Here is an 11,079-nt window from a genome sequence, read left to right as displayed (position 1 = left end):
ATACCCATATCTGCTCAAATCATCTGTGAAGGTGAGAAAATAACAATATCCGCCACGAGCCTCAATATTCATCGGACCACATACATCTGTATGTATGATTTCCAACAAATCTGTTGCTCTCTCCATAGTTCCGGAGAGCGGTGTTTTAGTCATCTTGCCCATGAGGCACGGTTCGCAAGTACCAAGTGATTCATAATCAAGTGATTCCAGAAGTCCATCAGTATGGAGCTTCTTCATGCGTTTTACTCCGATATGACCTAAACGGCAGTGCCACAAATAAGTTGCACTATCATTATCAACTCTGCATCTTTTGGTTTCAACATTATGAATATGTGTATCACTACTATCGAGATTCAACAAAAATAGACCACTCTTCAAGGGTGCATGACCATAAAAGATATTACTCATATAAATAGAACAACCATTATTCTCTGATTTAAATGAATAACCGTCTCGCATTAAACAAGATCCAGATATAATGTTCATGCTCAACGCTGGCACCAAATAACAATTATTCAGGTCTAAAACTAATCCCGAAGGTAGATGTAGAGGTAGCGTGCCGACTGCGATCACATCGACTTTGGAACCGTTTCCCACGCGCATCGTCACCTCGTCCTTGGCCAGTGCTCGCTTATTCCGTAGTCCCTGTTTCGAGTTGCAAATATTAGCAACAGAACCAGTATCAAATACCCAGGTGCTACTACGAGCTCTAGTTAGGTACACATCAATAACATGTATATCACATATACCTTTGTTCACTTTGCCATCCTTCTTATCCGCCAAATATTTGGGGCAGTTCCGCTTCTAGTGACTAGTCTGCTTGCAGTAGAAGCACTCAGTTTCAGGCTTAGGTACAGACTTGGGTTTCTTCTCTTGAGCAGCAACTTGCTTGCCGTTCTTTTTGAAGTTCCCCTTCTTCTTCCCTTTGCCCTTTTTCTTGAAACTAGTGGTCTTGTTGACCATCAACACTTGATGCTCCTTCTTGATTTCTACCTCCGCGGTTTTTAGCATTGCGAAGAGCTCAGGAATAGTCTTGTTCATCCCTTGCATATTATAGTTCATCACAAAGCTCTTGTAGCTTGGTGGCAGTGATTGGAGAATTCTGTCAATGACACTATCATCAGGAAGATTAACTCCCAGTAGAATCAAGTGATTATTATACCTAGACATTCTGAGTATGTGTTCACTGACAGAACTATTCTCCTCCATCTTGCAGCTATAGAACTTATTGGAGACTTCATATCTCTCAATCCGGGCATTTGCTTGAAATATTAACTTCAACTCTTGGAACATCTCATATGCTCCATGACGTTCAAAACGTTGTTGAAGACCCGGTTCTAAGCCGTAAAGCATGGCACACTGAACTACAGAGTAGTCATCACCTTTGCTCTGCCAGATGTTCTTAACGTCGTCAGTTGCATCAGCAGCAGGCCTGGCACCCATCGGTGCTTCCAGGACGTAACTCTTCTGTGCAGCAATGAGGATAATCCTCAGGTTACGGACCCAGTCCATGTAATTGCTACCATCATCTTTCAACTTTGCTTTCTCAAGGAACGCATTAAAATTCAACGGAACAACAGCACGAGCCATCTATCTACAAACAAACATAGACAAGCAAGATACTATGAGGTACTAAGTTCATGATAAATTTAAGTTCAATTAATCATATTACTTAAGAACTCCCACTTAGACAGACATCTCTCTAGTCATCTAAGTGACCACGTGATCCAAATCAACTAAACCATAACCGATCATCACGTGAGATGGAGTAGTTTTCAATGGTGAACATCACTATGTTGATCATATCTACTATATGATTCACGCTCGACCTTTCGGTCTCCGTGTTCCGAGGCCATATCTGCATATGCTAGGCTCGTCAAGTTTAACCTGAGTATTCTGCGTGTGCAAAACTGGCTTGCACCCGTTGTAGATGGACGTAGAGCTTATCACACCCGATCATCACGTGGTGTCTCGGCACGACAAACTTTGGCAACGGTGCATACTCAGGGAGAACACTTCTTGATAATTTTAGTGAGAGATCATCTTAAAATGCTACCATCAATCAAAGCAAGATAAGATGCATAAAGGATAAACATCACATGCAATCAATATAAGTGATATGATATGGCCATCATCATCTTGTGCTTGTGATCTCCATCTCCGAAGCACCGTCGTGATCACCATCGTCACCGGCGCGACACCTTGATCTCCATCGTAGCATCGTTGTCGTTTACGCCATCTATTGCTTCTACGACTATCGCTACTGCTTAGTGATAAAGTAAAGAAATTACAGGGCGTTTGCATTTCATACAATAAAGCGACAACCATATGGCTCCTGCCAGTTGCCGATAACTTCGGTTACAAAACATGATCATCTCATACAATAAAATATAGCATCACGTCTTGACCATATCACATCACAACATGCCCTGCAAAAACAAGTTAGACGTCCTCTACTTTGTTGTTGCAAATTTTACGTGGCTGCTACGGGCTTAGCAAGAACCGTTCTTACCTATGCATCAAAAACCACAACGATAGTTCATCAAGTTGGTGTTGTTTTAACCTTCGCAAGGACCGGGCGTAGCCACACTCGATTCAGCTAAAGTGAGAGAGACAGACACCCGCCAGCCACCTTTAAGCACGAGTGCTCGTAACGGTGAAACCAGTCTCGCGTAAGCGTAAGCGTAATGTCGGTCCGGGCCGCTTCATCTCACAATACCGCCGAACCAAAGTATGACATGCTGGTAAGCAGTATGACTTGTATCGCCCACAACTCACTTGTGTTCTACTCGTGCATATAACATCAACGCATAAAACCTAGGCTCGGATGCCACTGTTGGGGAACGTAGTAATTTCAAAAAATTTCCTACGCACACGCAAGATCATGATGATGGCATAGCAACGAGAGGGGAGAGTGTTCGTCCACGTACCCTCGTAGACCGTAAGCGGAAGCGTTAGCACAACGCGGTTGATGTAGTCGTATGTCTTCACGATCCGACCGATCCAAGCACCGAACGTACGGAGCCTCCGAGTTCAGCACACGTTCAGCTCGATGACGATCTCCGGCCTCCGATCCAGCCGAGCTCCGGAGATGAGTTCCGTCAGCACGACGGCGTGGTGACGATGATGATGTTCTACCGGCGCAGGGCTTCGCCTAAACTCCGCGACGATATGACGGAGGTGGAATATGGTGGAAGGGGGCACCGCACACGGCTAAGGAATGATCCGTAGATCAACTTGTGTGTCTTTTGGGTGCCCCCTGCCCCCGTATATAAAGGAGCAAGGGGGGGGGGGTGCGGCCGGCCCTAGGAGGAGGCGCGCCGGAGGAGTCCTACTCCCACCGGGAGTAGGACTCCCCCCCTTTTCCTAGTTGGATTAGGACTTGGGGGGAGGGAAAGAGGGAAGGGGGGGCGCCGCCCCGCCTCTCCTTGTCCTATTCGGACTAGGGGGGGAGGGGGCGTGCGGCTTGCCCTGGCCGGCCCTTCCTCTTCTCCCTCATGGCCCACTAAGGCCCATTAACCCCCGGGAGGGTTCCGGTAACCCCCCGGTGTTCCGGTAAAATCCCGATTTCATCCGGAACCATTGCGAAGTCCAAACATAGGCTTCCAATATATCAATCTTTATGTCTCGACCATTTCGAGACTCCTCGTCATGTCCGTGATCACATCCGGGACTCCGAACAAACTTCGGTACATCAAAACTTATAAACTCATAATAAAACTGTCATCGAAACATTAAGCGTGCGGACCCTACGGGTTCGAGAACTATGTAGACATGACCTAGAACCATTCTCGGTCAATAACCAATAGCGGGACCTGGATGTCCATATTGGTTCCTACATATTCTACGAAGATCTTTTATCGGTCAAACCGCATAACAACATACTTTGTTCCCTTTGTCATCGGTATGTTACTTGCCCGAGATTTGATCGTCGGTATCCAATACCTAGTTCAATCTCGTTACCGGCAAGTCTCTTTACTCGTTCCATAATACATCATCTCATAACTAACTTATTAGTTATATGCTTGCAAGGCTTAGGTGATGAGTATTACCGAGAGGGCCCAGAGATACCTCTCCGACAATCGGAGTGACAAAACCTAATCTCGAATTATGCCAACTCAACATGTACCTTCGGAAACACCTGTAGAGCACCTTTATAATGACCCAGTTACGTTGTGACGTTTGGTAGCACACAAAGTGTTCTTCCGGTATACGGGAGTTGCACAATTTCATAGTTGCAGGAACTTTGTATAAGTCATGAAGAAAGCAATAGCAGTATACTAAACAATCAAGTGCTAGGCTAACGGAATGGGTCATGTCAATCACATCATTCTCCTAATGATGTGATCCCACTAATCAAATGACAACACATGTCTATGGTTAGGAAACATAACCATCTTTGATTAATGAGCTAGTCAAGTAGAGGCATACTAGTGACTATAGTTTTGTCTATGTATTCACACATGTATCATGTTTCCGGTTAATACAATTCTAGCATGAATAATAAACATTTATCATGATATGAGGAAATAAATAATAACTTTATTATTGCCTCTAGGGCATATTTCCTTCAGCACAAGCTGACCCAGCATATGCAGCATCTCCTTCTTCACACTCCAAAGCAATTTTTCAATTACCATGGGCTGTAATGGTACCCTTATGTCCTGGCATCTTAAGTTGCAGGTAAACATAACAAGGATGTGCCATAAACTTGGCGTAAGCCAGCCGTCCGAACAAGGCATGATAGGGGCTCCTTATCTTAACCACCTCAAACCATAATGTCTCGGCCCTGTAGTCATAATCATCACCAAAAGCCACTTCCAAGGCGATTTTACCCACTGGATATGCTGATTTACTGGGTACCACGCCATGGAAGACCATAGAGGACGGCTTAAGCTCCTTATCCGTCAAGTTCATTCAACGAAAAGTATCATAATACATGATATTGATGTTGCTGCCTCCATCCATGAGCACTTTAGTGAATTTATAACCCCCAACTTGAGGGGTACCACCAATGTCAGCTGACCCGGATTGTCAACCCGGGGCGGGTGATCCTCCCGACTCCATACAATTCGTTGTTCCGTCAATTGCAAGTATTGAGGTACCGCCGGCTCAAATGCACTAACCGCGCGCTTATGAACCTTCTGATCTCTCTTGCAAATACTTGTAGTGGAAACATGATACTGGCCACCGTTAAGCTGCTTTGGATTACTCTGATATCCTGACTGCTACTGCTGGTTACTCTGACCAGAATGTTGATTATAACCACCCTGGTTACCTTGTCCCTGGTACCCAGAATTTGAGCCGCCACTGCCAAAGCCGGGCCCCTGTGACCCGGACCTTGACCCGTCGGGCAGGCCATTGTTACCACCATGATTCGGATTTAAGCTAGAACTCTTGTAATCTTTCATGATGAAACAATCCTTCCAAGCATGAGACGAAGGTTCGCTAGGCAGACTATGCTTTGGGCAAGGATCATTAAGCAAGGCTTCCAGGTTAAATTTTGGTCCTCCAAACTTGCCCTTACGGCGTTGATTTTTAGGCTGAGCATTGGTTTTTGTGACAAAATCTGACCTGCCATCGGCTGGTTTGCGCTTACCACCGTTTCCCTAATTATGACCGTCACGTGTTGTCGCTGACCCTTACCATTGCCACCTTTCTTCCCCTTGTTGGATTTCTCATCATCAGATCCGGGGTCCTTGGTGTTGTATGAATCAGCATACTTGATGAGAGCCGCCATAAGTTCTCCCATGTCATTGCAGTGACGCTTAAGCCGCCCCAGCTTCTATTTGAGAGGTGTGAAGTGACAATTCTATTCTAGAATCAGAACAACAGAGCCTACCGCAATGCTATCTGATGAGTGGATAATAGCCGAGACCCGGTGAACCCAATGGTGAGTCGAATCATCTTCTCGTCGCACGCAGTTGTCCAGGTCAATGATCGTCAGAGGCTGCTTACATGCGCCTTTAAAATTCTGAATGAAACGTGTCTCCAACTCAGCCCGTGCATTAATAGAATTGGCAGGTATCCCCTTCAATTAGGTTCGAGCCAGCCCATCCAACATCATAGTGAAATACTTGGCACATACAACATCATTAAAATTTAGCATCTCCATGGCCAGCTCATAGCTCTCAATCCAGGCTTCAGACGGTTGATCAGCTGTGTAATTAGGCACCTTACAAGGGCCCAAAAATCCTTGGGCATACGCTCATTGCGTAGAGCCGGTACTAGACACAGCACACCAACTGTCCTGGAAGTCATCCCAGCCTCCGCAGACGCCGAAGGGTTTAACTGAAACTGCTGGTGAGCCCCCAAGTGAATCGCCAATTCTGCCTCACGATGGGCTCTAGCCAGATCCACTAGGGCCTAAGCATTATTGTCATCATGGGATGCGTTATGCCCATGGAGCGGGTCATCATGGAGATTCGGGTTAAGACGCCATTCGCTGCTGGAAACCGCCGGCGACTCAATGCGCCGGCTGTAACTTCCACTTGGGCATGGTGTCGAGTGAATCCGTTCATGGCTGTATGAGTAAGCTGCCTGCTGAGCCACAACTATCTGGAGAAGCTCCACAGTGTTCTGGGTCTCTATTGTATCTAGAGACTCGCCCTCAATTGGAATAGCCGCCAGGTGTGTGACCGCAGCGATCATGTTATCCACCGGGTTAGAGTAATGACCGGAAGGTGTCGATACCCGTTGAGGCAGGGCCAGGTCCATACGAGGCGGGTCTGGCATACGAGGTTGAGTCGCCGCTCCAGTCATGGGCGCCTCAACAGCCCGGGTCACACCGGGTGGGTTACTCGTTCCCGCTTCGGGTGTGTTAAAGAAATTTTGCCTCTCAAACTACGAAGGTAGGCGAATCTGGTGCCTCCTTCCAAGAACAACATTTGACGCATTCTAATCCAGATTTAGATGAAAGGCCTCTACCCTTATCTGTTGTGACTCAGCCTCCAACGCGGCTCATTCCATGGCCATTTTGACATTCTCTGCGTCAAGATCCACTCGAGCCTTTGCCATCTCGTCTCGCAGCTTCGCAACCTCTGCATTGTGTTCTACATGATTCTCTGGAGTTACTTCTGTAGCCAACAAAGTTGCCAAGGCATCCAAGATCTCAGATAAAACTTGAGCTGGCAGCCGCGCAAAGCCACTTGCCCCGGCTGTTGCAGCAGCAGTTGAGCCGAATGTCATGGCAGCGACATATGAGGAGTCTGGGCGGCTCATAGGGGTCTGGAATACTTCCATCATCGGAATAGCCCCCAAGCCCGCCATCCTACAACTGATAGATTGACTCGGTTTCACTAGTTGAGGACTCATCACCTGAATAGCGTATCTCCACCATACATAGATCCTTCCTCAAGATCCGCCTCATGAACAAAACCAACAAACGCGCGCTTTCGACCGGGTTGAACCTTGGCGGGTCGTGCGCGCCTAGCCGTCTCGATGATTGATACATCAATTTTGCATCATGCTTTTATATCAATATATATTGCATTATGGGATGTTACTACACATTATGTCAAAATACTTATGCCTTTTCTCTCTTATTTTACAAGGTTTACACGAAGAGGGAGAATGCCGGCAGCTGGAATTCTAGGCTGGAAAAGGAGCAAATATGAGAGACCTATTCTGCACAGTCCCAAAAGTCCTAAAACTCCATGAAAGTCAATTTTGGAATATATTAAAAATATTGGGCGAAGGAAGCACCAGAGGGGGGTCACCCACCAGCCACGAGGGTGGAGGGCGCGCCCTACCCCCTGGGGGCGCCCCCTGCCTCGTGGGCCACCTGGCAGGCCCCCGACATCCATCTTCTGCTATATGGTGTCTTTTGCCCTGGAAAAAATCATAAGGAAGCTTTCGGGACGAAGCGCCATCGTTTCGAGGCGGAACCTGGGCACGACCAATCTAGGGCTCCGGCGGAGCTGTTCTATCGGGGAAACATCCCTCTGGGAGGGGGAAATCGTCGACATCATCATCACCATCGATCCTCTCATCGAGAGGGGGTCAATCTACATCAATATATTCACCAGCACCACCTCCTCTCAAACCCTAGTTCATCTCTTGTATCCGATCTTTGTCTCAAAACCTCAGATTAGTACCTGTGGTTGCTAGTAGTGTTGATTACTCCTTGTAGTTGATGCTAGTTGGTTTATTCGGTGGAAGATCATATGTTCAGATACTTAATGCATATTAATACCCCTCTGATTATGAACATGAATATGATTTGTGAGTAGTTACAATTTTTCATGAGGACATGGGAGAAGTCTTGTTATAAGTAATCATGTGAATTTGGTATTCGTTCGATATTTTGATGAGATGTTTGTTGTCTCTCCTCTAGTGGTGTTATGTAAACATCGACTACATGACACTTCACCATGATTTGGGCCTAGGGGAAGGCATTGGGAAGTAATAAGTAGATGATGGGTTGCTAGAGTGACAGAAGCTTAAACCCTAGTTTATGCATTGCTTCGTAAGGGGCTGATTTGGATCCATATGTTTCATGCTATGGTTAGGTTTACCTTAATTTTTCTTTCGTAGTTGTGGATGCTTGCGAGAGGGGTTAATCATAAGTGGGATGCTTGTCCAAGGAAGGGCAGTACCCAAGCACCGGTCCACCCACATATCAAATTATCAAAGTAACGAACGTGAATCATATGAGCATGATGAAAACTAGCTTGACAGTAATTCCTGTCGGTTTACAGGTTCTGCAAACCCTTGAAAGGTTCGAACTCTAGGGTGCGTGCGGATATCTCAACCTACCCATCCTGCCTACTCGCGATTCTCCTAAGCCTAGCGCGGCGAGCTCGAAGGGACAAAGAGACACAACAGTTTATCCATGTACGGGCCACCTTGCGGTGTAATAACCTACTCCAGCGTTTTGGTGGATTGCCTCAAAGGGCTGAGGATGAACTTGTATAGTGGATGAACTGGCCTCAGGAGGTGAGGTGTTCTTGAGCTCAAGAGAGCTGGTGAGGTGGTCGGGTGAGAATGGATCCGATCCCCTCTATGGTGGTGGCTAAGTCCTATTTATAGTGGCCTTGGTCCTCTTCCCAAATGTTAGCGGGAAGGGATCCCACAACGGCTAGATTTGAAAGGGGACAAGTAGTACAGCTTATCCTGACAAAAGTGGTCTTCGTCTGCGAAAAGCCCCTGGTCATGACGCTCCGGTGGGCTCGGTTATGACCTTCGTCCAGCCGTCCTGGTGGTCTTGGTCTTGTTGCACCAGAATGGAAACCTTTGGCTGATTCCTCGGGACTCCGTGCCTGTGGCTTGCCTCCCTTGAACCGAAGAGGAAACTAGCGCTCTGCGCCCGCTGGTGCCCGCCTGGCCTTAGTCATCATGGCTCACATCAGCTGAGCCTCGTGAGGTGCACCTTGCATAGAACTCTCTGTCCCTCGGGAGCCAGCGTGAAGAGGCCGATCCCCTCGGGGGTCTTTGCGTCATCCGCCTCACGAGGCTTGGCCTCTTGCGAGGGTCTTGAGCTGTTGATGTCGAAGCTGGGCCGTACCAGGCCGCTGATGGAGCCACGCGGTGGGCTGCAGGCAGGCAAGTCTGGATACCCCCATATCCAGAACACCGACAGTAGCCTCCGGGCCTAAGGCGCGCTCAAACTTGGCTTCCAGGTGAAGCCGAAGGGCAAGTGCGGAGCACCGCGGGCCCTAACCGCCTGCGACCTTGATGGCGTGTGGCGGTTGATGGGACGTGGGCGTCTCCACTTCCCCATGTTGCCTCGGCAACTGTTCGACTTGAAGGAACGATGCGTCATGTAGAAGATCATCATGGCGCGAGGTCGTGGAGGTTGGCGGTTGGCCTTCCTTGGCTATAAATGTGGGGGAGGGGCAGAGCCCCTGCTCTTCTCTCCTTCGTCTTCCTGCCGCCCGCTCCTTCTCCTTATTCATCTTGCTTCCATGATGCCGATCAGGAGGTTCTCGGAGGCCGAAAAGGGAAGGCCCCTAGGGAGGGGCCTGATCCTCTCCTGCCGAAGAAGCGGCTCTGCCTCCCTCATGACACCAGCGTGGGGTGAGAGGTGACTAGGCCTTGGCAATCGAGGCCTCCGCCTCCCCCTCCCCATGTATGCCCGTGCTCAGGATGAAGATGTACGCCATCGAGTGGCTCCCAACAATGGAGGGCGGGCCGCTGTCGGTGTGAAAACCGGCGGATCTCGGGTAGGGGGTCCCGAACTGTGCGTCTAAGGCTGATGGTAACAGGAGGCAGGGGACATGATGTTTTACCCAGGTTCGGGCCCTCTCGATGGAGGTAATACCCTACTTCCTGCTTGATTGATCTTGATGATATGAGTATTACAAGAGTTCATCTACCACGAGATCGTAGAGGCTAAACCCTAGAAGCTAGCCTGTGATTATGATTGTTGTCATCCTACGGACTAAACCCTCCGGTTTATATAGACACTAGAGGGGGCTAGTGTTACACAGAGTCGGTTACAGAGAAGGAGATCTAACATCCGGATCACCAAGCCTGTCTTCCACGCAAAGGAGAGTCCCATCCGGACACAGGACGAAGTCTTGAGTCTTGTATCTTCATGGTTCAATAGTCCGGCCAAAGTATATAGTCCGGCTGTCCGGATACCCCCTAATCCAGGACTCCCTCGGTAGCCCCTGAACCAGGCTTCAATGACGATGAGTCCAGCGCATAGATTGTCTTCGGCATTGCAAGGCGGGTTCCATCTCCGAATACTCCAAAGTAAATCTCGAACACTTAAATCGTGTCTGGCTCTGCAAGACGATTTTCACATACCACCGTAGAGAGAACGATATTCCACAAATATAATCTGCTGACAACTTTAGATATCGTGCCATCACACCATGGTCGAGTCATTATTCGAACCGTTTTCCCATAACCAGCCACCGCACATATTGCGAGGCGGCTTCCTCGGCATGTCTTGTCGAAGCAGAGATCATGTCCCCTTATCACGGGATTCTCATCAATACGAGTACGGGTAACCCAACCGCGCCATCAATCGTGGCGCTTGGGAAATAAGCGATTTTTAACGGGCAAGCGGGGAGGCGCACCATTTTTGTCGCCTATATAAAGGAATAAGGATCCCCCATATTTACCCACGCC

This window comes from Triticum aestivum, chromosome 2B (assembly GCF_018294505.1).
Source record: "Triticum aestivum cultivar Chinese Spring chromosome 2B, IWGSC CS RefSeq v2.1, whole genome shotgun sequence".
In the NCBI taxonomy this organism is placed as follows: Eukaryota; Viridiplantae; Streptophyta; class Magnoliopsida; order Poales; family Poaceae; genus Triticum; species Triticum aestivum.
Note: the sequence above shows the minus strand (reverse complement) of the source record.